The sequence below is a fragment of the Dipodomys merriami genome, unplaced genomic scaffold, assembly GCF_024711535.1.
Source record: "Dipodomys merriami isolate MVZ:Mamm:240054 unplaced genomic scaffold, mDipMer1.0.p SCAF_4, whole genome shotgun sequence".
NCBI classification, from domain to species: Eukaryota; Metazoa; Chordata; class Mammalia; order Rodentia; family Heteromyidae; genus Dipodomys; species Dipodomys merriami.
Genome location: NW_027205603.1, coordinates 7,914,261 through 7,941,858, shown reverse-complemented (window position 1 = coordinate 7,941,858; position 27,598 = coordinate 7,914,261). Strand labels below are relative to the sequence as shown.

General features: G+C 41.7%; 1 protein-coding gene across 7 annotated transcripts in view; it reads right to left on the bottom strand.

Moving 5' to 3' along the window:
• The window catches only part of Cacnb2 (calcium voltage-gated channel auxiliary subunit beta 2), a 308,080-nt gene that overhangs the window by 254,184 nt on the left and 26,298 nt on the right, over positions 1-27,598 (bottom strand). The window lies entirely within an intron of this gene.

The window sequence follows — 27,598 nt, the reverse complement described above, 5'->3', positions numbered from 1 at the left end:
TAGTCTGCCTTGTTTATATTGGAACATCTCTTGTGGCATTTAAAGTCTCAAAATATGTACTTTTATATAAACTTACTAAACTGGCTAACAACTGTTTAATGATGGCCTAAAATAACTCCACTGAAAAAGAGCAAACCCCATCTCAGGATCCTGAGATGGTCTTGAACTCTCCTTTTGAAGAGCTTGGATATTTAAAGAAATGTCTTGTCTTCACTATACTTAGCTATGTATTTTTAAGTTCACAAGGAAAAGAAAAAAAACCCTAACAACCATACAAATACTAAGATTCAGCCTAAGTGGAGTTCTCTAAATGCTGAATGTACAGGAAAAGCTTTAAAACTAGAATTATTTGGTTTTGTTTGCTAGTATGAGGGCTTGAACTCAGGGCCTGGAACTCTCTTCTTCCCTCTCTCCCTTTCCCTTTCTCCCTCCCCCTCCTTTCTTGTTCACAGTTAGTGTTCTACCACATGAGCCATGCCTACAGTCCAGCTTTTGGCTGGTTAATTGGAGGTGGGGGTCTCCCAAACTCTTCTGCCTGGGTTAGCAGAATCTCAGCCTCTTGAATCACTAGGATTACAGGCATCAGTCACAAGTGCCTGACTTTGAGGACATTTTTACTGTTTCCAAAATAAATCCTCTGAAAAAGAATCAAAATCACTGTGATGCAAGCACATCGAGCTTTCAAGAAGAGACCTGCAGAGATAAGGACTAGATGGTATCTCCGAGTCAAAAATCACTGAATCTTCTAATGGGTGAGGGGTACTAATCCACCACCTCTCCCCCATATCCATCTGTACCTTAGTTCTTGATCTTCTGTCCCAAAATGAGTCCAGATAAAGAACAAACTGCAGAATCGGGTCCCTTCAAAAATAACATCAAAAGCCCAAGAGGGAGCTGAGAACTACACATGTTCCAAGCTATGTAGAGTTCCAGAATCCCTGGAAACCTGAGTTCTGGCCTCCAGGACTTCATAACACTAAGTCTAGATATGTGTACGAGGTCTAGGGTTGTACAAGGCTCTGAGAAACAGAGAAGTCACAGATGCAAAGATTCATTGCATGCTGAACTAGACAAATGGACATCTAAAAGACGTGGCTCACACCTGTAATCCTGTAATCAAGAGGCTAAGATCTGAGGGTCATAGTTTGAAGCCCACCCAGGCAGGCAAGTCAGTGAGACTCTTATCTCCAATAAACCCCTCAGAAAGCAGGAAGTGGCGCAGTGTCTCAAGTGGTAGAGCACTGGACTTGAGCACAAAGAATCTCAAGGACAACACCCAGGCTCTGAATTCAAGTCCCAGGACGGACGGACACACACACACACACACACACACACACACACACACACACACACACACACGCACACGCACACGCGCGCGTGCGCCCCCCCCCCCCCCGGGGAGGAGCCGGCACTGATGTGATGCCAGAGACCACATAGTGGCCTTGAAGCAACACAGGGACCTCTGACTGGCTTTCACTCTGTTTCCCTTCCTGTCCAGCTTCTCCCGTGTCCTCCCTATGTTCAAAGTCCAACATTTCCCCCTCCCCAAAAGTATACCCTGCTTTCTCATTCAATTCTACAAACCGTCCTCCAAACCAGCACTCTAGAGTCTTCTTACCCCTGCTCCACTTGGTATCCCTCCCACCCACCCCCTGCACCAACTAACCCGTTTTCACGCACCCTATCATCATTAGTGTTGATGCCATCCAATGTCCGCCTCATGCCTGCAGAATGAGAAGCCTATGAAAACCAGGAAGCTCTTCTGCTTGAGCCATGCATGTTTCTTCAGCATGGGAGTGGGTCACATAAATGCTCATCAGTATTCATTAAGCCAATGAATACATCTCAAACTTTGTCCAAAAATGTTTGGCTTCCTTTCTAGAAGCCTTCTTCTTCCCGACCCCAACTACTCACCCCATCTTCAAGGAGAAGGGGCTGCAGCCCCTGAGACACAAAACAATCAGGCCACCATGTCAGCAGGAGGAGATCGTAAGTCAGGACTGGGGGCCACGGGCTTCACTCCCAGAGGGAGTCCCCTCCTGTCTGCACCCTGCTCTCCTCTCACAATAGCTGGCAATGCAGGTGAGGTTGAGTTTCTCTTGCACTTGAAGGATCCTTCACTCAAGTGGAAGCTAGGGAGGTTTTTTAATAAGATGTCATTTGTCTTTCATATCCACAGGGTGAATAGAATTCTTTTTTTAACCCAGAAAGTGTTGATGGAGATGTATAGAAAGCAGAATATTTTTTCTTGCTGGCAAGAAGATATAATGATTATTCACTCTAAAAAACAAAAAGCCAAGATATAGAATCAACCCAGATGCCCCTCAGTGGACAAACGGATCAAGAAAATGTGGTATGTATAAATAATGGAATTCTATGCTTCCATCACAAAGAATGGCATTGCCCCATTTGTAAGAAAATAAAGACTTGGAAAAATTATACTAAGTAGGTCAGACCCAAAGAAACATAGACTGCATAGTTTTCCTCATTTGTAATAATTAGAATGAGTCTATAAATCTACAAGTAAATCCAATGGATAGTAAAAGACAAATAATTACACCTGGTCATGATTAATTAAAGAGCAGTCTTTAATGATTAAAGAACATTCACACAGTGAGAACAAAGGAGGATATTAAAGAGCAGTCTTTAATGATTAATTAAAGAACATTCACACAGTGAGAAAAAAGGAGGATATTCTTAGGAGAGGATCACAAGGGCTTAATAGCTCTGTGCGAATGATCATATATAATGATGCTTATCAAAATGAACTCCAAGAAATGGAAGCACTGTTTTCTTTTTCTTTCCTTTTTTCTTGGGTTTATTCCCTTCTGTCACATTTTTTATCTCTGTACCCTTTGTCTTGTATATAAGTTTATCTGATTTGGGGAGGGGAAGGGGAAGCACAGAAATGGTGAGACAAAGGGTGAACCAATTCAGGAGTGACACCCACTAGACACTATGTTGGAAGTGAACCATACAACTTGTGGGGGAGAGTAGTTGGGAGGAGGAAAAACTGGGAGAGAATGAAGGAAGGGTGACACTGTTCAAAATGAAATGTACTCATTACCTGATTTACATAACTGTAACCCTTCTACACCACTTTTATAATAAAATTAAAAATAAAACAGTTCAGCAGTTCCTCGCAATGTCACTTGTGGATTTGCTTTATGATACTACAATTCTACTACTAACACCCCAAAGAATATTTTCTTAAAGAGGAAATCAGAGAAGATGGCATACACACAGGTTCAGAGCAGCCCCAGTCAACATCCTTCCATTACACAGACAGAAGAGCCCACATGTTCATCAGTGGATGAAGGAGTAAACAAATCGTGGTATGCCTCCTTCATGGAATATTATACAGCCATAAGAAATGTGGAGAACCAACATTTTAATTGAAAAGGGGGGGGAGGGAGGTGCGAGGGAAGGAGAGGGGAGAGGAAGGGGAGGGGAAAGGAAGGGAAGGAAATGGAAGGAAAGGGAAGGGAGGCAGGGAGGCAAATACAAAAGCCTATTTGTTGCATGATTCCATTTACATGAAATGCCTAGAAGATATAAATCAGAGAGAGAGAAGGCATATGAGCATTTGGAGGTGGGATAGGAGCGGAGGAGAGAGACAGTTTAATGGGGAAGGAATGATGGAATATATTGGAACTAGGTATAGATAGTAATTGTGCAATACTGTGACCATATTAAACACCACTGAATAGTTCATTTTAAAATAGTTCTGCTTCACCATCATTAAATGATGAAAACTTAGTGAATTAATGAATGAAACCACCCCCTTAAACCCACTTGGCACAGACACAGAATCCTTGACGGTGCTGGTGATCAGATCTACGAGGATTTTGCTTTAAAGTGAAATGAAGTAAGGAAGTGGATCTTTGGCCCTGTTCTTTTTGCCCCTGTTTGCATTGGCAATCTGAGGGATGAATCTGAAGACAGGGCTGTTGGTTGGTCCAGGGTTCAGGCATAGCAGATGCCCAGTGTCCTCACAACCAACTCCTAATATGGCTTTAAGACCTTTGATGAAGCAGACATCTTATCTCTCTTGCTCTTCCCTTATCAACACCTAGCTCAGTTCTTGGACAAGCTGTGCTGCCTGAAATAGTTTCTCTGTCCTCCTTTCCCTTTCCCAACCCCCACTCCACCCTTCCCAAATCCTTCATCTATACACATTCTCCCAGAAGGCTTCACAAACACACCACCTCTTCAGCCAATCTCCCAGGACCTCTCTTCCCCAGCCTGGATTACTCACTTTTCCTACAGGAAAAGCGCACTCTAATGGACCATGAGAGCCTAGGAACCCACAGAAGTTGTAGCTGAAGGGAAAATGTGGAGAGATTAGAAGCAGCTTTCTATCTACCTCTCTATCTACCAATACCTCCATGAATAGGTCTATATGAATAGGCAGATGGGCCAGCTCTTGGACCTCAGGTACAAACCCTACAATGAGTGTCCCTTTGGAGTCTAAACTCATGGTCTGGGTGCTGTCCCTTAGCTTTTCCCTTCAAGGCTGGTGCTCTACCACTTGAGCCACAGCTCTACTTCTGAGTGGCCCTTTGGGCTAGTATTTGATGAATGCTTACTGCTCCCAAAGCCTGCAGAAATTTCAGATCTGAGAACCTTTCACTCCAGTTTCAAGGAGCTCCAACTTTTTTAAATTTTAATTTAGTGTACTGAGGGGTTACAGTTACATGAGTAAGGTAATGAGTACATTTCTTGTCCAGCATTGTTACCCCCTCCTTTGTTTTTCTCCTACCATCCCTTCCCTCCCCCACCTCCCCCCTTCTCCTCCTCCCACCCTGAAGTTGTAAAGTTCATTTCCAACATAATGTCTTGTGAGTATCATTGCTGCAATGGGAGCTCAATCTTTGAAGGGCTCAGGGGCCACTCTACTTGGAATTAAACACATCTCCATGGCTTACAAGAGACCACACACACACACACACACACACACACACACACACACACACACACACACACACACACACACACACACACACACACACACACACACACACACACACACACACACACACACACACACACACACACACACACACACACACACACACACACACACACACACACACGGAGCTCAATCTTTGAAGGGCTCAGGGGCCACTCTACTTGGAATTAAACACATCTCCATGGCTTACAAGAGACCACACACACACACACACACACACACACACACACACACACACACACACATACACACACACACACTCAAAAAGACATTCTGCATAAGGCTTTAAACAGCACACATGTGTTCCCATGTTCTTTAACAGGAGGGACTTTGTTGAGGAAGACTGGCTAGACATCATTATCACTACTTCTACATGGAGCCCCAGACAGACACCCCATCCCATGTACAACAGGTTAGCCTAGTATACTGTATGGGAGCCAATTGGCATAGCCTGCAGGCTCTTGGGCAAGCCTTACTGGACCACTGTGACCCAGGCCCGTTTCTCTCTCAGGTCAAATCCCCTAGCAGGGGGGAAGTATTTGCTGCTCAATGTTTACAACCCACAGGAGGAAGAAGAGATGGACTTGAAGTCAGCCTCCCCTCACACTGGGGTAAAATGCTATAAACTCCGACTAGAAAGTGCTTGACTGGTAAGATTTAGTTTTGGAGAGCCGGCTCTGTGTGAAGCCACAACTGGCCCTCATTGTTTGTCTGGGAGGAATTCTTCCCCCCATCCAACAAACATCAGTTCATACAGGTTGACCAATGAAATAAAAATCTTTTTTTTTCCTAAACCAGATCATGGTGGTGCATGCCTGTAATCCTAGGTACTAGGAGACAGAAGCAGAGAGAGGCCAGACCAGGCAAAAGTAATCAACATGTCTCAAACACAACAACAAAAATATATACAAACACAAGGGCTGGCTGTATAGCTCCAGTGGTAGAGCACTTGGCCTAGCATGCACAAAGTCCTAGGTTCGATCCCCAGGAACACACATGTGTGCACGCGCACTCACGCCCTTTTATATTTTCATCAAGGGTCATCACTAATTGCACAGGTCACTAGAAATGCTCAGCGAACACTGGTATGTGCCACTGAGATCACCTTGAAGGGAGGAGGAGGCTTGGCTCACCATGGAGAAACTTCCTCCAAGGTCAGGCCCTTCTGTGCACTCTGTTCTTTGCTCTCACAATCAGCTCACCACCACCACCAACCAAGTCAACTGCTGCCACTCAACTGCACCAGCAAGCATTTCTACCTCAGACTGGGAGACTGAGAAATGAAGGGTCAAGGCACTGATCCTGTCTGCTTTGTAGACAGTTGTCTTTATCTTTCTCTTGCTCACTCTTTCTCCTTTTCATCTCCCATCACTCCCTCTCTCCCCACTTCTGTGTGCCAGGACTGGGGCTTTAACTCTTTCTTGGCTTTGCTCAAAACTGGCCCTCTACTACTTGAGCCACACCTCCACTTCTGGCTTTTTGCTTGTTGGTGGTGGTGGTCATGGAGTTTGAACTCAGAGCCTGGGTGGTGTCCTTGAGCTCCTTTTGCTCAAGGCTAGTGCTCTGTCACTTAGAACCACAGCTCCACTTCTGGTTTTCTGGTGGTTAACCAGAGATAAGAGTTTTATGGACTTTCCTACCCAGGCTGGCTTTGAACTGTGATCGTCAGCCTCCTGAGTAGCTGGGATTACAGGTATGAGCCACTAGGATCCGGCCTGTTTCTTTGTGTAAGAGCCTTCACATTTACCTCATCACAGTTGCTCAGCCTCATCCTAACTGCCTCTCACTGCTGCATCATCAGGAGAGGATCAGAGTTCCAATGTGTATATGGAGGGGAGGGGTGTACAACCAAGTCCACAGCACCAGCGGAATACTCTCACTTCAGAACCCCATGTGGTGGCGAAGCAATGACCATCTCTGCACGTCCTCTGCACACAGCCCGCCCCTCACCCACCCACAGTGCTGGCCAGCATGATCTCTAATGAATGTTCCATCGGCCTTGGTCTCGTTCTGCACCTGCATCCTACAGAGACCAACCTGGCATACAGACCCTGGTCCCATGTTGAGATATCAGTTCTGCTTGGAAAAGCACACTGCCAGGCATCTAAGGTGATGTTCAAAACCTGCAAGAATTGTTCACTTTCCATGAATGACGGTCTCTGTCACAAAGCACCACAAAACAATCCTTCACAGATTCATCGTCGGCCCTATGCAGCCCTTCTCCTCAGAGTTCTCATGGGCAGTGAAGCAAGCTCACCAACACATATCAGCATCTTCAGCTACACAGAAACAGCACAGGAGTACAGCTCACACCTGTAATCCAAGCAGAGAGCTGAGAATCAAGGTTCAATGCCAGCCTAGGCAGCCAATGATCGACACCAACTCTTACCCTGTGCTGGTTTTACTAAGGGAAACAATGCCAGCCATCCAATAGGAAAAATGAACTTAAACTACAACCAAATAAGATAATATTTGGTCACTAAAAGCACTACAGAGTATTCTGCTTGATGAAGGAGGAAACGGTTCATAATATTCAACTGAGCAAGGCCAATAGCCATGAAACAATGCATGCAGTATGAAATCACCAATGTTGAGCTTCTAGAAATGCCAGAGTTGGAAAGTACAAGATCTGCAGGGGTTGTAATGAGTATTTTATCTCTTTTTACCTATATTTATTTTTAAGTTTCTCTTCAGTGATCATGAATTACACACAAACAAGGGACACTTTTGAGCATTAAATTCTCCTTTGACATGTGGTGCTTTAAACCACAACTGATATTCTAACAGTAGCCAGCTGTGAGATATCAGACTACTAGCAAACTGTGAAAGCCCAAGGCTTTTAGGAAGGGGTTACTGAGAGGAATTGAAGATGGATACGTCTGTAGCCAAGTGTTGGCTGTGCTGGCTGATTTGTAGTCCTCAGAAGGCTGAGATCAGGAGGATAATGGCAGAAAGGTCTTTTGTTTTCAATTAACCACAAAATGCAGGACTGGAGGCATGGATCAAGAGCAACAGCCATGAGCCAAGAAAACTGGATGAGGGCTGGGAAAGTGGCTCAATGGTAGAGTGCTTGCCTTGCATGCATGAGGCCCTGGGTTTGATTCCTCAGCACCACAGAAGCAGAAAAAGCTCAAACTGGTGCTGTGGCTCAAGTGATGGAAAGCTAGCCTTTAACTGAAGAGCTGAGGGACAGCATCCAGGCCCAGAGTTCAGGCTTCACAATTGGAGAAAGAAAGAGAGAAAGAAAGAAAGAAAGAGAGAAAGAAAGAAAGAAAGAGAGAAAGAAAGAAAGAAAGAGAGAAAGAGAGAGAGAGAGAGGGGGGGAGGGAGGAAGGGAGGAAGGAAGGGAGGAAGGAAGGAAGGAAGGTGGATAGAGTGCAAGACCTGGGAAAAATAAAAAGATACTTCTCTAACATAACATCTCTTATCCCTTCCTGGACTCTGTCCTGATACTAATTTGAGCTCATTTTACAATATGAAATAAATATACACACAAAAAAGTAGACTCAAGTCTTAGCTTTGGTAGTCACATTCCACATTTTTTTCCTATAATAAGCAGATACTTTTATCATCAGGAAAACAATGGCAACCCTATTTTCATTTAAAATATCCCTGTTGCTCAGCACAAGTGGCTCATTCCTGTAATCCTAGCTAACCAGGAACCTGAGATCTGATGATGGGGTTCAAAGCCCAAGTGGAAAAGTCCTCATGAGACTCTCATCTCCAATTAACTACCAGAAAACTGGAAGTGGCGCTTTGGCTCAAAGTGGTAGAGCACTAGCCTTGAGCTGTAGAGCTCAGGGACAGATTTCAAACCCCACAACCAACAATAAAATAAAATGAAAATCCCTGTCATGGGCCCAAAGGATGGCCGAGTGGTAGAGTACCTGCCTTGCAAACTAGAGGGTCTGACTTCAAACCTCAGTACTGCCACGAAAGATATTAAACATCCCTTTCATTTTCTCAAGATGATTTAAAGATGAAATGTTTGTCTCCTTATCTATGTTTGTTAAGCTATCAAATAATACCATGTTACTTAATCACATACAAAAAATAACTTATTAGAAATTCTCACCCAGGTGCCGGTGGCTACTCAGGAGGCCAAATGTAAGGATCAAGGTTTGAAAGACTTTATCTTCAATTAACTAGCAAAAAGCCAAAAGTGAAGATGTGGCTCAAGTAGAAGAGCACCCAATGTGAACAAAATAGTTTTTTTTAATATTTTTATTGTAAAGATACTGTACAGAGGGGTTACCGGGGTTACATGAGTACACTTCCTATCGAACATTGTTACCTCCTCCTTTGTTTTTCCCCTACCATCCCTTCCCTCCCCAATTCCTCCCTCCACCACCCCCAAAGTTGTAAAGTTCGTTTTCAACATAGTGTCTTGTACATCTCATTGTTACAATGGGTTAACCTGTATCCTTATTTCAGCATTTTGTTATTTCCCTTCCCCTCTCCAAATTAGAAAAATGTATATACAAGATTCAGGGCACCTGAATCAAATACAGTGAAAACGATTATACCAAACAAAATAGTTTTAAGCAAGACTATAAGGCCCTGAGTTCAAGACCCAGGATCAGCACAGAAAATTTGGGGAAACTTTGGGAAACATTTACAAAGTTTAGTAAAAAATTTGGAAACTCTGGAAAGCATTTAAATAATAAATGAAATTTTTGGTATCATGCTTATTGTCACAAACAGAAATAGGAACCTTATCACGCAGTTGTCACTGAGCTAACCGCACAAAGGGGAACTCAAATAACACTGCCAACAGCCCAGCACCCTGCCATATCCCCCATCATCAGGACGCTTCCTATTGCTGTCAACCACATTTGGACTTCTCTTCCACAGCAGATATTGTCAAAGCCCAACATCAGGCATTTCACATCCTTCAGTCTTCCCTATTCAGTCTTTATGGACTATGCTGGACATAAGAAAATATTCTTCAAATAATTTGCACTTGCTGGGTGCCAGTGGCTCACACCTGTAATCCCAGATACTCAGGAGGCTGAGATCCAAGAATCATGGGTTAAAGCCAGTCCAGATAGGCAAATCCATCCATGAGACTCTTATCTCCAATTAGCCAGCAAAAAGCCAGAAGTGGAGCTGTGACTTAAGTGGTAGAGTGCTAGCCTGGAGCAAAAAAGGTAAAGGACAGTGCCTAGGCTCTGAGTTCAAGATCCATTACTGGCGTGCACACATGCATACACGCACGCACGCACACACACACGCACGCGCACACACACACACACACACACACACACACACACACACACACACACACACACACACACACACACACACACACACACACACACACACACACACACACACACGATGGTACATAGCATAAGTAAAAGCATATACCCAGTAAAAGCTTTTAAGACAACTCTCGTGATTGGATGAAAAAGCACTTCCCAGAGAGGGGTTGTATTGCCTCCCAGAGCCATACTGTGTATTACAGCTAAATGCTTCCTTTAAGATGTCACATGATATTTGAGAAACAAACACCCCATGTCTTGAGATACAGAGCTATCCTAAAAAGAACTTTTTTCCCTACTAAAACAATCATTTTATAGTGCCACCTCATGAGCTATTTCTCTTCATTTTCTGCTGTTTGGAGACAGTATGGGAAATTTGCTATGCAATATGGCTTTCTGGCTTATCTTAGCAAAATCTAGCAAATGCTCTAAATTCAAGAAAAAAATATGTCAAAGCAAGTCAACTGGAAGGCTGTTTCGGATTAATGTGTTCTCATTTCCTTCCATTTACTGTGTACTTACAGTGGCAATGAGAGTATCAATTTCCAACAGGATGATAATGAATGATCTAGAATTCTTTTCTCCCTCTAAGTAACTGACATTCTCTATGGACACATACCTGTCACTGTCTCTGAGTGCCCAGACTCTCTGGCCTTCCTACCAACCCTCACCTGTGGTGGACCCACCTCTCTCAACTCTACTCACTTTTTTTCTGATTTTCATTTTTTTCTGCTCTAAAAGCGAATTTAAAAAAAAAAATTACTGTAAAGGTGATGTATGTACAGAGAGGTTATAGTCACATAAGCACTGAGTATATTTCTTTACGAACAGTGTCACCTCTTACCAAATTTGCTCCCAGTTTTTCCCCTCCTGACTCCCCCACAAGTTCTATAGTTCATTTTCAGCATATTATCACTGCTGAATTAATTCACCCTTTGTCCCACTATTTCTGTGTTTTCCCATCCCCTCCCCCAAATAGATAAACTTATATACAAGACAAAAGGTACAGAAAAAAAGTGACAAAGTGGGAAAAATAGAAACAGTAAAATAAAAAGCCTCTTGTTTCCATTTCTTGGAGTTCATTTTGATAAACATCATTTTACATGATCATATGCACAAAGCTGTTGAGCCCTTTTGATCCTCCCCTAAGAATATCCTCCTTTGGTCGCACTGTGTAAATGTTTAAAATTCTGTTCTTTATGTCCAAGTCTAATTTTTTGTCTTTTACTATCCATTGGATTTTACTTGTAGATTTATAGGCACATTTTAATTATTACAAATGAGGGAAATCATGCAATCTATGTTTCCTTGGGTCTGCCTTACTTTGCATCCAAGTCTTTCCATTTCCTTACAAATGAATCAATGTCATTTTAAACATAAGTTTCCCTATTACCCAGTAATCCCACTCTTGGCCATTTATCCAACTGACCACAAACCAGGTCACACTAAAGCCTCCAACACAACCATGTTCACTGAGGGTTGCATACCATAGTTGAAATATGGAATCTACCCAAATGCCCCTCAGTGGATGAATGGATCAAGAAAATATATGCACAGTGGAATTCTATGCTTCCAGTCACTTCTTCTGGAAACCTTCCTAGTTTACTCTTGACCCTTTGACCCCACATCCATTCGTGGCTGCCCCTGCTCTTCTGGCAATAAGCCATGAATGGCCTTTGTTAAATTGATTAACCCTTCTCCCACCTCCTGCTTAAGGGAAAATATTTTATTAATTACTAAATCCCCAGTGCATGACACAGTGACACTTGTATAAAAATACAGATATAAATTATCTTTTATACGATAGTATCAAACTCTGAGTTTGATCAAATGAATTATATAGTAAGAAATATCCCTTCCCAAATGGAAACAAGAGGCGTTTTTTTTTCCCCTTTCTGTTTTTTTCTTTTTGTCCTGGTTGTTCATCTATCTTTGTGAGGGTGAGGGGATGCACACAAATGGAGAGACAAAGAGTAAACAAATGCAGCAGTGGTACTGACTGGACACTATGTTCAAAATGAACGTTATAACTCGTGGGTGGAAATGAGAGGGAAAAAGCAGAAGAGAGCAGGGAAGGGGTGAAATTGTCCAGAAAGAAACTACTGTTTACCTTACTAATACAACTGTAACCCCTCTGTACATCACCTTTAAAATAATAAACATCTAAAAAGGAAGGAAGGAAGGAAGGAAGGACGGAAGGAAGGAAGGAAGATCGCTTCCCAAGAGAACTTTCATGAGGTATTCTATCTCATGGTTACATATTTTATTCAAATATCTGTGTCTCTACCCAAGTGGGAATCTCACTCATATACTCCAATTTCTCTTCTGTGACCATGCCTGCCCATCATGTTTTCATCAAGGTAAAAAGCCATGTTTCCATTTTCCTGTTTTCCAAATGCAAGCTACTCTGACACCAGTACTATTTCACCTAGTATGTGGACACAAGTACCTTGCTAGAAGCTGTGTCTAAAACAGTCCAAGATGCCAGAACAAATTTATTCCTTTCACTATTTCCAGGGCAACAGCAAACCCAGGATGACCTTCCTGTTCTTTTGCCAAAATGCATTAAAACCCTGCTCAAATAAACGCTTACCAGAACCAGCTGAGCTCACCCTAGAAATGGAATTTACATAATGCATTTCCTATCTGGAAGTGATCTCACCATTTAAGTCATCTGATTGTGTTAATAAATTACAGGTTGAATAGTCAAGCTACCAAAGAACTATTTGGAGTTTGCTTTGCTCTATACCTCTATATCTGGTGGTATCTGAATTTAAACAAATATGTCAGTTAATGAATGGTCTACAAAATACCTAACAACAATAACAGAATCATTCAAACTCTGTTCAAAGGTCTTCAAAAATACTGCGGAAACCAAGAGAAGCCCAAGGAGACATAACCCCTAAATGTAATTTGGCTTCCTGCTAGATCCTGAGGCAGAAAAAAGATCTAAGGAAAAGTTGAGAAGATCTGAATAAACTTTTTGTTTTAATGAGTCACCAAGTACATTTGTTGTGACAAATGTACCAAAACTAAGCTAACATGTTCACAGTAGAGGGAACTGGGCACTGGTCACATGGAGAAGATCCCGCACCATCCTTGCAGTAACTCTGTAAACCCACTATAGTAAAAAGCTAGTCAAGAACAATGCTTTTAGTTTCTTTTAGAGTGTGTGTGTGTGTGTGTATGTGTGTGTGGTTGGTTTTCTTTGTTGGTGGTGGTGGTTGTAGGGCGCGAACTTAGGGCCTGAGTGCATTACTAAGCTCTTCTGCTTAAGGATAGTGTTTTACTACTTGGTGCCACAGCACTACTTCCAGTTTTCTGGTGATTAATTGGAGTTAAGAGTCTCAGGGACCAAGATGAGAGATTTTTATCTTTCTTGCTGTTCTTGTTAATGTACCATGTGATTTTTTTTGTTTCTTTGTATGTTCTTCCCCCATGGTATAAACCCTGTTGCCACTGTATTTGATTCTGGTGCCCTGCATCTTGTATATACATTTTTCTAATTTGGGGAGGGGAAGGGAAATAACAAAATGCTGAAATAAGGATACAGGATCACCCATTGTAACAATGAGATGTACAAACTTTACAACTTGGGGGAGGGAGGAAGGGAAGGAGGAGTCGGGGAGTGGGGAGGGAAGGGATGGTAGAGGAAAAACAAAGGAGCGGGTAACAATGCTCAATAGGAAATTGACTCATTACCTTACTTATGTAACTGTTACCCTTCTGTACAGTATCTTTATAATAAAAAAATATTTTCTTTAAAAATGAGTCTCAGGGACTTTCCTGCCCGGGCTGGCTTTAAACCATGATCCTCAGATCTCAGCCTCCTGAGAAGCTAGGATTACAGGTGGGAGCCACCAGTGTCTGGCTCCTTTAGTGTTTTAAACTCAGGTGTCTAACACTTCCAATAACCATCGAGCGACAGTAATAGAAGCTTGGTTTTGCCTTCCTCTAAACCTTCTACCTTTCTCTTATTGTTTTTTACTCAATGCTACTAAGTTCAACAAGTGTTAAGGTTACACATCATGCCCTGAGGGAGGTCTACAATGAATGCAAAAATGATGGAAAAAAAATAAAATGCACACTCCCTCAAGGATGACTGCAGTATCAGCAATCAACTGTTCACTGCTGCGGGGAAGTACTTGGGGAAATGAGTTAGGCACCAGTGGCTCACCCTTATAATCCTATCTACTCAGGAGGCTGAGATTTGAGGATTCACACAGTTCAAAGACAGCCTGGGCAAGAATGTTCATGAGATTCTTACTTCCAACTAATTACCAAAAAGCTAGAAGTGGAGTTGTGACTTCAGTGGTAGAGTCTAGCCTTGAAGATAATGACCAGGTCCTGAGTTCAAACAACAAGACCCATTAAAAAAAAAAAAAACACTTGGGAAAATGAACTTATAAGATGAAAGATTTACTTGGACTCACAGTTCCAGAAGCTCAGTCCTTGGTCTCTTTGGCTCTGAGGTGAGACCAAATATGGTTGAGAATGCATACTAGAGCAGCTGAGAAGCAACAAGAAAGGACATAGAGACAAAGTATAGTTCCTAAGGGCATATCCTAAAGGACCCAGTCCCACCTCCTAGGGTCCATCATCTCCCAACAGCCTATCAAATTATGAAGCCATCCATGGGCACATCCATGGAGCCCTCATAATCCAATCACTTTCCAAAATCCTTCCCCTCTAAGCACAGTGATATTGGGGACCAAGCCTTCAACATCCAAACACCTCACATCAAAACTATAACCATATCTAGGTAACTGATGCTGCATTTTCTAGGTAATGACAGCTACTCATTGTTGAGTACTGTTTTAACTCTTGTCATCCTTTTCTAAATTATCTTTAAGGAGTTGTACAAAGGAGTTGCCATTTAACCAAGTAATTTATGAACATAATGTGTCTTTATCATTCTCACTCCTCTCTTTGACCCACCCCTTCCCTTTTCTTAATTTTCTTAATTCTTGACTACACTGTCCCCTTCCTTCTCCCTTCATTCATCCTTTCTCCTTGGGCCCCACCCCCTCTCTTAATCCTCTAAACACCACACACTATAAGATGTTATCTCAAGAGAGGCGTGTATGGAGATGCTGACCGACTCAGCACCTCTCTCCCGAGGCACAGCAGGGGGACCAGGAGGCAGCACTGAACTTGGGGGATTAAATAAACTGTGTATACTGCTAAGACTACACTGTCCAGGCCTCTGTGCCACACAAACTCAGGAGAGTTCCCCTGGCTGTGGTGACACTTGAAGCCGACTTTATATTACCCATATTTTGTAAAAGTGGAAACAGAACATAGTGGAGAAGGGATAAAGTAAAAGTGCTAGGAAAATAAAGAACTCTGGTGTTTTATCGACAGCACACAGCAGGCACTTCATGTATAACATCCCACTTCATCCTTCCAACTCATGTGTTTGTGGAAATGCTGGAAATATGTTCTACAAGCTGTTCAGGAGGTTTAAAAGTTATGTCCTCTGTCAAATCATACTACAGCAAAGCAAGGTTTTGAGCACAAGTTTGTCCAAGCTGAATAGACAAGCTCTGAACTATACTGATCTTCTAGTTCTCATTACCTTAAAAGAGAAGGAAGAAGAGAGGGAGGGAGGGAGGGAAGAAAGGAGGAAGGGAAAGAGGGAGAAAGGTAAGAAAGCAAGGAGGGAAGGAGGGAGGAAGGGAAGAAAGAAAGGAAGGAGGGAGTTAGGATCAACTCTACTTTTTGCATTGTGGGATTAGAACCCAGGTCATTGCAGATGGTAGGCAGGCACTGTACAGCACCATGGAGTTAACCCACCCTCCTCTTCCACCCCTAGTGTTGATGCTCCAGTGCAAATTGTATACTTTTTCCTCAACTACTTGTATGTGCATTGATTCTATGCTCATGAATGTCAGTGATTGATTGAAATAAAAAGGATCTGGGTAAAAAAAAATCCCCTAAGATGATAGTTCAAACTTTATAGGTGGGGGTGGATTTAATTTTCTTTCTTGATGTTTTTCCCCAAATTTTCTATATAATACCTGGTTGGGGGGGGGGAAGCAATATAACTAGGGGGAAAAGCAATATAACAATCACTTAACTCACTTAGGTTTTAATTTATATATATATATATATATATATGTATATATATATACATATATTACAATAAAATTTCATCATCTCACATTTTGTTTTGAATGCTTCCTCCTTACTTCAAAACTAGCAAATAAGCACTAACACATATGTGGGCCCAAGGAGGAAAGAGCCCATAGCCTGTTCCCCAGAGGCCATAGGCCTCTGTTCCCCAGAGGCCCAGCCCATATGACTGCTTGTTCAAGCCACCAAGAGCATCCCTGCCAGCATTCAGGAATCTTGTGCACAGACATCAGTGTACACAGAGGCAGGTCAATTACTAGAAAAGTGCTTGTAGGCATCACTAATTAACTCTTATTATTCATCTGGCTGTTCCAAGCTCATCCCAAATTGCAGAACGTTACCAGTCATCTCTTCGAAGTAGCAAGAGAAGTGCAGCAAATACATGATTTTCTCTAAACGTTCAACTTTAGGAGAGTTCTCTAAAGAAGAGATCAAGTTCCAAAACAACAGGAGGTCTACCTAGGGCCACATCTCAAGTCTATTCACTTCTAAGATGAATTACTTGAATTTTAAAAGAATGACTTGAATTTCTTGCTTTTTATCAGGAAGGATCTTGCTTAATGTTTGTTGTTTTTATGGATAAGGGGAGGGACTTAGGTGAGATCATTGTGGTCCAGCTCTTAGATGAAGCGACTTCCAGGGCAAAGACCATTGCCAGGTCAGTGGGGATGCCAATGACACACTGACCATGTTCCCATTTTGGCTAAAAAGCCTTCGTGTGGATCTCTTAGATAAGGCTTATGGTCCTTTTTTGTTGTTGGTGGTGGTGGTCATGGGGCTTGAACCTGTCCTCAACCTGTCCCTGAGCTCTCTTGCTCAAGGCTAGTGCTCTACCCCTTTAAGCCACAGCTCTACTTCCAGTTTTCTGGTAGTTACTTGGTGATAAGAGTCTCACAGACTTCCTGCCCAGACTGGCTTTGAACCATGATCCTCAGATCTCAGCTTCCTGAGTATTATTCCTGGGATTATAGCTGTGAGCCACAGGTGTCCAGCTTCCTTTGGGAAAAAAAAAATCAGTTTTTCTGAGTTCACCATCTTCTCTTTGCAGACATTTCCGAGGCATAGACTTTCCCATTTTATGGATAAGGGCTGTTGAAGATTGGGGAGGTTCATCTTCACACAACATCACTGATGACCAAGACTTAAAAGACAATCACATCTGGGCCAAGCCTTTCCCATGACATCATCTTGCCTGTGCTGATGTCATAGCAGGACATTACTGCCTCAGGTTGAGACAGCCAGGTCTCTGATAATCAAAGAAAATGACATGAGAAATCTGAGGTACTGCCCATTTCAGACTCTTTCCTGAGACAAAGTCCCCAAATGCTCAGCTTTGCACAATTTCTCACCTAGTTCAGGCTTCCAGTCTTCCAGTCTGGCTTCAAGTCTTCCTTGTGCCTCTTGTTGGGTGCAGAGAAACAGTAATGTGTCTTCTCATTCCATCCCATCCTGTTACATTTCTCTGTGGGCCAAGATCATTCTTTGCTCTCTCAAGAGCAAGAGGCAAACGAGGCTACTAGGTTTCTAAACTACAGTCTTATATGGCCTCAGACTTCTCCCTTGCATAAATACTTGCTGATATGCTAACTGGGAAGCCAAGAAAAGAGACTATAAATAGCCCAAGCTCTAGCCAACAGAGGAAGCCGACTGGTCGTCATGCCAACTAGTACATATACGCTTGGGGTGGAATCTTCAGGACATGCCTCGTTTGAAAGTCTTGTCTATACCAACATCATGGAAAACAACACCTTGGTTGGCAATAAGTTAGAGGTGTTCCTATGAAGTTCATAGTCAGAGAAAGGAAAATTTCCTAAGTTCGACCACTGTTGCTGATGCTGAGCTTGAATTTCTTATCTGAACTCAGTTTTAAAGTCATGCTTTCTGGTTAAAACACCAATGAAACAATAGTGCACAAACTTAAGATTTTATGTCCACTCATTGGAAACCATCTCTACCCAGTGTTGCCCAAACACTTAAGGGAAAGATGGAAAGATGCATGTCTTAATATGGTATCGCCAAGAACTTGATTCCAAAGCATCAAAGCTGATCACAAAAAAAAAAATCAGTCTTACTCAACAACCTGGTATGTTTTAAATTAAATGGAAAGAGAAGGTGGTGTTGGGGTACAAGACAGGAAGAAAGAAGGAAGAGAATGGTGATTTTGGTCCTTATATTTCTTTTTTTGGTTTGAGACTGAGACTTGAACCTGATACCTCACACTTGTACTTATTGGCTTGCATTCTACCAACTGAGCCAAGGCTCCAACCTCGTTGGTCCCCGTTTTTCTCATCTTTTATCCAGGGCATATGAGGTCTTAGAATATAGAGCTACAACAATGTGCCAGATAGCAAGGCCTCCTGTCCAGACATTCTAATGGGATTATCATATTTTCTGGTACTCTGCTACCAGGAAGCAGAACAAAAACTAACGTTATTAGCGTCTATCTTCCAGTCTTTTCATCTCCATGGAAATGTCTCTAGACACTTCACATGGTCCAAGTCTGTTCTACAGTAATGCCTAGAAAATTATTATTTGTTTACACAAATGGATCCACCACAGCATGAACTTGCTAGAAATTCTCCGCCTCTCTTTGTCCTTAAAAAGGTAGACTCACATGCTCTACAAAGACCCAAGTAGGGTTGTGTATCTTAGCCATTTCCCTCCCTCACCCAAATATCAAGCAAAGTTTGACAGGTGAAATACCCAAGGCTCCCAAAGGGCTTCATTACCAGGCCTTTCCCTGAGGCTGAAAGGTTCCCAGCGCTTCAGTAAGACTTGCTAATGGCAGCTCTTTTCAAGGTCCCCATCTCCATAGCAAGAGCAAGGTGAGTCCTCATAAATTTCAGAACTAATGCAGTGGAAGGAAGCACCGTTCAGATTTGGCTAACTTTCTGCTACACCTTGCAGCTAACAGGTATATATTCAGGCTCACTTGTGGAATTCTTACTTTCAACCAAAGATCTTTCTGTTGCTTATGCTAAGTGAAGCAAGAGAGAAAGAGAAACACCCTCCTCCACAAACTCAGTGCTGTATTCTAAAGGAATAACCAAAAGTAAAGAAGTGAAGCAAAGACAACTTCTGCTAGCCAACAGGATCCCTGAGGCCAGAACACCTGCTCTGTACCATTTTCAGTGTCTGGCATGTACTTAAATGTTGACATATATATGTATATGTATATGTGTGTGTGTGTGTGTGTGTGTGTGTGTCTCAGATGAATAAAAGTTTCCTGAATGAGAACCAATCAGAGCTGTTACTAATGACATATAGTTAGAAGTTCAACCTTCCATTTTCTTTTTGGTGCCAGTCCTGTGACTTGAACTCAGGGCATAGGCTCTGTCCCTGAGTTTTGGTTGTTTTTTTGTTTTTGTTTTTGTTTTACTCAAGGCTAGCACTCTACCACTTGAGACAGAGCTCCACATATGGCTTTTTTGGTGGTTAACTGGAGATTAAGAGTCTCACCGATTTTGCTTGGCCTGGCTTTGATCCTCAGATTTCGGCTTCTTGAATAGCTAGGATTACAAGCATGAGCCACTGGTGGTTGGCTTCAAAGCTCCATTCTCAAATCACTCTGTTCATCATTGGTCAAAAGAAAACCAAAGTATGCACAGGCATTACAAAGGTGATACCCTTATTTCTATATGCCTGTGTATCCAGAGTTACAGGCCTTGGACCTAACTCCTGTGTTTCATAGGTCAGGTCTGGTCACTTTCCTCAGTGTGCCAAACAGAGACATCAGTAATGGTGGATGTCAGTGAAGGGAGATGTAACTGCTGCTGCCTGGGCATCAACTGGTGAGAAGGCATGAGATACCAGTTCAACCAATTTCTCTTGTACAAACATTTGCTTGAGGTATTGAGGAAGAATTGGGTGACAGAGACCATTAAATAGTCCCGTTCATCAATGGTCATAGGTGGTCAGCTCACTGTCTTGGGATTACTCAGGTAGTGTTTTAGTAAGAATCATCGCAGGTGGTCTGCCCCTTCCTGGATTATGATTGCAGTTGCTGCAAGAGAGACTGTCTCAGAACAAAGGACATGGGTACAAAGGGGAGGCAGCAATGCCTGGCTTCCATTCCACTCTCAGTTAATTCATGGGTCCAAGTAAGGAGGCAATGCTTTTTTAGCAGAAGCAACTTTTAAAACACCTGCTACACTTGGATTTGAGATTATAGACATCAAATTCCTTTGTTATCCACCTTCAATTCCTTAATAGAAACCACAGGAAGGGAGGGAAAGGAAAGGAGGGGAGGGGAAGAGGGAAGGAAACAAGAAGGAATAAAATATGCTGCTCCCAAAACTAATAATACCAGGTTGGTAGTTCAATCCTAGCTACTCAGGAGGTTGAGATCTGATTCAAAGCCAGTCCATGCAGGAAATTCTGTGAGACTCCTATCTCCAATTAACCACCCAAAAAATCAGAAGTGGAGCTGTGACTCAAAGTGGTAGAACACTAGCCTTGAGCAAAAAGAGCTCAGGGATTTTCCCATCTTATCCACTACTCCTGACAAATCTAGTTGTATAGTCTGCCTGTCTCTGGTTGTAAAATACAGATAAATCATCTTTCCTATGATTTTTTAAATGACCTGTTAAAAATAGGTTAATTATTATGAAATGGCTGTTAAAGATGGTACAAAATGCGTAAAAATATTAAGAAAATTAAAAAAAAAAGATCTCAGGGATACTGCTCAGGCCCTGAGTTCAAGCCCCATGACCAAACAGAAAAAAAAAAAAAGCCAATCTCAACACTCAAAATATGTGCGTTTTAGTCTAACATGAAGAGCTCCCTCCATGATCTACTGTGAAAGCATGCAGGAAGCTTCCCCACTGGGTACCATCACAATGCCAGGATGCAAAGAATCTAAGAGACTGGCATCTGTCCTTCTGAAGTAACTCTTTAGAAGTCCTGTGTGCATATGCAAATGTGAGCTATAGGTATATGTGTACATTTGGGGGGGGGAGTCCGGTCATGGGGCCTGAACTCTGGGCCCTGGACGCTGTCCCTCAGCTCTTCAGCTCAAGGATAGCACTGTACCACTTAAGTCACAGCCACACTTCCGGCTTTTTTCTTTTTGCTTATGTGTTGCTGAGGAATCGAACCCAGGGCCTCAGGCATGCAAGGCAAGCACTCTACCACTGAGCCACCTTCCCAGCCCTATATGCACATTTTTACATGAGCATATATATATATATATACATATATATACATATATATATGCATACACACGCACACGCACTGTAGAAAAGTGTTTGTGTGTGAACATTTTACATGTATCTTGAGTGTGCCCACATATGTGCTCTGTGTGTGTGTGTGTGTGTGTGTGTGTGTGTGTAGAGAAGAGATTTCAGAAGCACTTCATCAATTGGAGCATGTGAGCTTTAATGAAGGGAGTGTTTCTCATAAATATCCCTTTTCTCCTAGCTACTTCAGAGACTGATATCTGAGAATCATGGTTCTGAGCCATGCAGTGTAGACAAATTCAAGAACCTCTCACCTGTACTTTAAACACAAAAAGCTAGGCTGCTGGTGTAGCTGGAGATGTGGTTCAAGCCGTAAAGAATCTGAACTGTATTTTAACATAAACTAATGCTGGAACAGTTCTCTACCAGAGGCTCTCCTGTGCAGTGCCTAAATGAAGTACACATGCACACAGACAGCCTGAAGTCAGAAAGAAAGAAAAAGTGTGTCAAAGCCCCATCTTCAAAGATGATCATCTCTCAATAAGCAAAAAAAGCAACCCATTTAGAGGACAGACTCTTTGTTATCATAGAAGAAAAGCTTTTGAGCACTCTCCCTAAGTCTCTTTTACAAGATTTGTATAATCAACTACCCATTTAATAAAGGCCATCTGAGACTCACCAACTTTGTCTTTAAGCTGCCAAACTAACCCCACTCCTGCTAGTCCCTCCCCAGCTTACTCATTTTGCAAGGGCATTTGTAGTACTTTTATAGAAATATAAAAGCTAAACATTTAAAAGTCTCGGTGAATTGCCAAACATTTTAGAAACCAACAAAACCATAACAAGATCCAGCCCTACCCTTAGACACAAACTTCTTTTCAGTAGTCCTAGGAAGAGAATCTGGGGCCTCCTTACAAGCGCTATATCAATTGGGCCATATCCTCAGTCCTTTACTTTTAGTTTTTCAGCCCAAGGATGGCCTTTGGCTGCAATCCTCCTACTTCTATCTCCTTATTTAACTGAAATTACAGATATGAGCCACTCTACCTACAGACATTTACTATTAATATAAAGCATACAATGCTCTTGTTTCTCATGCTAAAACTCATCAGTTTGAAAGCATATCTTCTCACATCCAAAAGCTTCAAGATCCACTATCTCAGACTACTTCTAGTAGTAGAGAATATTAAGCTGTAAGCTACGTATTATATAGGATCCTGTATTCATCCCAAAAGAAGGCAAAACTATACTCAATATTTCTATAACCTATGGCTCACCAGCATCTCTTTAACACGTTCCAGAATCTTTCAAACAGGAATGTATCTCACACCTGTGGGTACCTTGTAAAAATACACACTGTTCTAAAATAAGCCACCAGCCAGGATGTTTTATTAGTACCACTGGACACAACATTTATAGAGTTTGTCATGTACCCAGCAGAGCACTAATGAAAACCAGGCTATCTGATGAATTCTTTGTCTACTTGATCACTCTTATTTTTCACAATAGCTTTAATAAGACTGGCTATAGCATAAAAGCTAAACCTCATATGAGTTAAGTAACTTGCCCACTGCCAGACAGCTGACAGTACAGTGGATTTGAACTTGGGCTGAGATTTTGCTCTGGATGCCTAGGTACTTCTGCGACTAAATGACACACATGGACGTGCAAGTCTTACACTGTCTACCTGCTACACCATCCATTGGAAACAAAGTCAAATTGGTGGAGGCTTCTATGGGTGACTGTTCATGACTCATTAATAAAACATTGATGATAAAGTTAGCCTAGCAAGGATGCCTGGTGCATATATACCCAGGTGAAGTTGATTTTTGTATCTTAGCTCTACACTCTTGGGCCTAATTTTCCTGAATGTCTGTTTCCATTCTGTGGAAAATAACTTGAAAGAAATTATCAAAAAAAATCCATGTAAAACTGGAAATCACAGCACCAATGGAATCTAAGGAAGTGAAGAATCAAGGAAACATAGAAGTATTTTCAATCAGCCATTCAGCATTTTGCCACTTGAAGGAACAAGACCCTGGTGATATTCCCTGAGGTAGTGGACCATCTTCCCTGTCCTTTCCTCTCTTCTTCACCTAGCTATCTTCCTCAAGTGAGCCTTGAGTAACTCACTGTGAAGGACAAAGAATCCAGATGATGAGTCTACTTTGACTCTTGTAACCCATGTTGGAGGCCACAGACTCATAGAAGTACCATATGTAGCCTAGGCAGTCATGCCCACTGACAGTATGCTTGCCCAACGCTCCCACCATGTACCTGCCCCTGGAATCCACCCTCATCCTCTTTTCCTGGTTGAGCTGCACTTTCCCCCATGTTAAGCATTCCATCTGCCCACACTTCCAGACACACATATCTAATCCAAACTGGCCCATCAGAATATTTCTTCCTTGCCCATGAAGATAGATCCTAAAGGTAACATATGAACTAAGCAGGTCAACTATGTCTTTCTCTGTGTTTCCTTGTTTATTTTTAACTCTGAAATTAAAAAAAAAAGAAGAGGAAGATTCTATCTTTTATTCTGGGCAACCTGAGCTGGGAGGGAAGAAGCCAGGAGCTTCCATTTGACATGACTCTGGCTGAATGGGGAAACATGTTTGTTGGTGGTGAAGAGGCCAGCAGTGATGCAGGACATCCAAGCCTGGCAGCTTCCTGTGGTCTCCAGTAAAGTGACAACAAATCTCCCTATTGCCTATGTCAACTGGACATGGGATTCCAACACTTCCCATCAAAACATCCTCATGTCTCACAGTCTTCAGGAGCATCAGAGTTAACTCCCAGATGAGATTCCTGACACATGGAAGAAAACAGGACTACCAACATCTCATTGAAAAATTTTTGATGCAGATAAACACACAGGACAATTATTACTGCAGAGATCTGAACATAACAAGGGCAATTTTGTCTGCATAGATGAGCCAACCATGCCGGCAATGATAGAACCAGGGGGACCCCACAGAACACACACTGTGTCCTACACCTTGCCAGCTGACAACAGCATCTGGCTTTCCACTGGATTAAGATTCCAAGCAAAACTTACAGTGATTACTTTTCAAATACATTCTAGATCGTAGTATGTTAATTTCCCCTAATTAGCAAGATTCTTAAACATCTCATTAAGTTTCCCTACAATGTCTAGTATTGAGATAAAACTTGACAACACTATATTAAAGCTAAAAGAAATAATTATCAAGAATGTGACTATTTCTAAAACCAATGTGACTTCCGATTCTTCCCCGAGCACATCAGGGCTGCTCAAATGATTTTTAAGACCATAATTAGATTTTGCTAGTATTCTCATCCCCAAAAGGTCTCCACAAAGGATTTTTGCAAGATATACTAAAAATATTCGGATGTTATATACTGACAGTTGGGGTAGGTTTATCACAGAGACGAAAATTTGATAATTAAAAATATATACAGAGGCAGTGTACATGACTGTAAGTACACACTCAGACATGCATATACCTATACAGATATTAAGATCTGGCCTGTACAATATTCCTTAGAGGCTCATAAATTGGAAACTTGGTCCTCAGATGGTGGTACTAATTTGGGAGGTGATGGCCACTTTAAGAGGTGGGTTCCAGTTGAAGGAAGTGCTTCACTAGGGACATATTTTTGTCTTTGTTCCCCTTCCTGTTTCCTCTTTGCTTCTGAGCCTCCATGAGACAAGCAAGTCTGTTCCACCACATGATATATACACATGAGCTACCAGTGTCTTGCTTATTTTTTCTTTAGTTGTTTTTAAGTGAACACATATTCTTTTCATAAGCAGAAAGAAACACCTATTTGTAAATATAAAACACAGATGATAATGTTAGCTATTTTATGCTTAATTGCCTAATAAATACATAGATGTCTTCTTGAAGAAAAGAATTCCTTACTTCTTCCAAGACTTTCTAGCTTTGTCACCCCATGGCCAAATCATATCTGTCTTCAATTGAGATAGGTTTTTAAAATATGTGTCATAAATATAGAAGGATGAATCAGATTTTCTGATTTGTTTGTCTGAAATTTGTTTTTTGAAATTAGCACAAACACAACTGCATTAACACTCCTGATTTTCATTGACATTCCTTTGGCATAGTAGCTACTGGTGGCATAATAAAGGTATTAAGGTTAATCTGGCCCCTACCCACCACTTATTATGCATCCTTAATTAGATGAGAATTATGAGTAAACCAAAGGGAAGCAAGTACTTGCTTTGAAATTTTCTTGGCTGTATACAGACTCAGATGCAGCATGTTTTCTGAGGATTTTGCAAAAAAGCACACATCCTAATGAAATCAGCCAATCTGGCTTTTGTAAAGGTGCCACCATGAAAAAAAAAAATCACCTGATTTAAGCAAGGAGCCTATAACAGACAGAAACAGTGCATTTACTTCCCAAAGTGGATCCAACCAATTTTCCATTAAATGGCCCAAGCCAGTCTTCCAAATGTAGCTCCCTACTCCAGGGAATAAAAAAACAAAAACAAACAAACAAAAACAATGGAGGAAAGAATTCAAATCTAGAATCAGATTTTATCACAAAAAAATATTTTCTTAATGCGTGGGGAATAAAGGCCTTTTATATAAAAATGCTTAAAATACTATGCTCAAAATTAATTTATAAGAGAAGGAAGTTCTTTAATTATGTGTTAATGAATTGTATGTGTTGTTTTGACTCTGGTGTTTTTCACTCCATTAGTAGACTCTCAAGTTTTCTCTTCCAGAAATAAAACACAAAACATCTAAAGCCCAAACAATAATTACAAGGAACAACTGTAACTATATAAAACATACAACCTCTCCATCATTACTTTTTAACACTCAGAGGCATCATAAATGACTTCAAGAATTCCACACCACAGGGGCTTACAGGCTACACTGCTGGGTGGAGGTGACCCAGGGACATTTGCTAAGGAGCCTCATTGGCTTAGAAAACATGGTTTTCACTCAGGCTGTAAAAGCAATGGCTTGATCTGAGAAGTCTTAAGCTGTGATGACTACTGAATGATCAGTTTCTTATTCACAGAAGGTTTTGTGAAGATGGAGATGAGGAATCTGAACTTCCTTTCTCTCCCACTGGCTACATTATTACACTCACTGTTCAGAGGAACTGCAGTTGACATACTATCCTCAGGTTCCAGAGAGACCTGAGTAGACCCTCAAATAGAATACATACTTTTTTTCTTAGCATGAAATAAGGATACTGGGTCTAACCGGTGCCATTTTGGCCATGTGATGGATGATAGGGAATTGGGTTTAACTGGCACCATCTCGTCATCATGGTAGAGGGAGGAAAGTTCCACCCCCAGAATGGGTTTGGGGGGGGTCAAAAGAAAATAGTTTATGTCCTTTGCCATGCAGAAGCTCTGCAACTTCATGCAATCCCATTTGTCCAACCTTTCTTTGATTTGTTGTGTTTCCGGGTCTCTATTAAGAAAATTTTGGCCTGAGCCAAGGAGACCTAGGGTTTCTCCTATTCCATCCGGTAATGTTTTCAGAGTGTCTGCTTTGACTCCGAGGTCTTTGATCCATTTGGAATGGATTTATAAGGATCTAGCTTTAGTTTTCTACAAGTAGTTAACCAGTTTTGCCAGCACCATTTACTGAAGAGGCTGTCTTTCTTCCATTCTATTATTTTAGCTCCCTTATCGAAGATTAGATAGCTATAGGTCTGTAGGTTCATTTCTGGGTTTTTAATTCTATTCCATTAGTCCTGAGGTCTGTTCTTGTACCAAGCTGTTTTGATTACTATGGCTTTATAGTAGAGTTTGAAATTTGGTATTGATATTCCTCCAGCAGTGTTCTTTCCGTTGAGGAGCGTTTTTGCTATTCGGGGTCTTTTACTGTTCCATATGAATTTTTGGATTGCCTCTTCTATTTCCTTGAAGAATGAGGTTGGAATTTTGATAGGTATTGCATTGAATTTGTAGATAGCCTTGGGAAGTATTGCCATTTTCACGATGTTAATCTTTCCAATCCAGGAACATGGGAGGTTTTGCCATTTTCTAAGTTCTGTTTTGATTTTCTTTTTCAATATTT